This window comes from Trichechus manatus, unplaced genomic scaffold (genome assembly GCF_000243295.1).
Source record: "Trichechus manatus latirostris isolate Lorelei unplaced genomic scaffold, TriManLat1.0 scaffold00180, whole genome shotgun sequence".
Taxonomy (NCBI): Eukaryota; Metazoa; Chordata; class Mammalia; order Sirenia; family Trichechidae; genus Trichechus; species Trichechus manatus.
Genome location: NW_004444116.1, coordinates 736,999 through 738,492, shown reverse-complemented (window position 1 = coordinate 738,492; position 1,494 = coordinate 736,999).

Genomic DNA, 1,494 nt, shown 5'->3' with positions numbered 1-1,494 from the left:
GTTATATATAAACCCAATTGGCCTTCTTAGTGTGATTAAGAATGTTGCTAATGTAACTTGTGTAACTCCCTACTTGTAAACCTCTTAAAAGTAACTTGCCTGCCTGCCCTTGAAGAACAGTCTTGGCAGCAGCAGCTCTGACAGACTTCTTTCTTTGTACAACGAAATAAAGGAGACTTTCCTGTTCTCCCACCTCGATATCTCGTTTATTGGCCAATATGAGTCATGCCAAGCAAGAGCCTGGGGTTTCTACCTGATAACAACAACAGGAGAATAGGGCATAAAGTAGGAGTCCACCCCAGGTAACATTTAACGGGACCTGGAAAGAGGAGAACTTGTTTGCCAAAAGAAAAACTTGGGTCAGGAAGAAATGGTACAACTACTTCTTACTAATCGACTATCTTGTTATCCGACATTTCACACTTAGGACAACAGTAAAAAAAAAAAAAAAAAAAATTCACTATCCAACTATTTTGCCCATTAACAACATCTGTCTGGCATTAAGGAAGCCATTATTTATCTTAAGAAAAGGGCTTAATTTCGCCTGGATTCGAACCGGCGACCTGTCACATGTAAGGCAAAAGTGCTAATCATTACGCTACAGAAACTACCGAAGAGCTGGTACCTACCTCTGAAGAATCAAATGGATGTTTGCTGGATGTCCCAAGTTCAGTAAAGTTAAATTTGTCTCTTCCGTTCAAACATTTTCGAATCTGCAGCGTGTTTATTTTTTTCCTCAAACTGTCAATATCAAACATGATCAAGACCAAAGAAGGCCTTTGCCCCAATGACCCAAATCCTTCACAAGTTTCTGGCCTGGAAACCACAGGCAAGCTGTAAGGAATTTGATTTCAGGATCTTCCTTGTTACTGTCCCTGCTGTTTCTCTGTCTCTCCAATGCACCCCAGCATTCACTACCTTATTACAACAATTGACCTTTTAGAAACCAGTATCCCAAGCAGATCACCTGCACTTTTTGCCAGAGAATGCTTGGCCCAGAGACACTTCAGTGCAGGATGCCTTGAGGGGCGATCTGTGATAATTCTCTACTCTTCCCCAGGGCTCAATCGTTCAATAGCTATCTCACCAATCTATTTGTGTGTGTGTGTGTGTGTGTGTGTGTGTGTGTGTGTGTTCGTGTATGACTTTGATGTTGTGCTGTTGATAATGTACTGTTTTTTGGTAGTTTTCACTTGACACTGAAAATCTACCCTTCTTGCTACATATACGTCTACTTCATTAGTTGTGACTGCTGTATAGTATGACATTTGTAGCCGCTGTAGTGCACCTACTCATTCTGGTGATGGACATTCAGGTTGCCTGCAAATCTCTGCTACCTCAAATTCCTACAATGACTAACCTAGGTGAAGCCACCTAGGATGGAGCTGAGCTGGAATTTTACTGTGAAACATTCCTAGAAGTGGAATTGCTGGGTACTGATTAAAAGGCAAGGATCCCTGGTGTCACACTGCTTAAGCACTCTGTAGTTCGAAC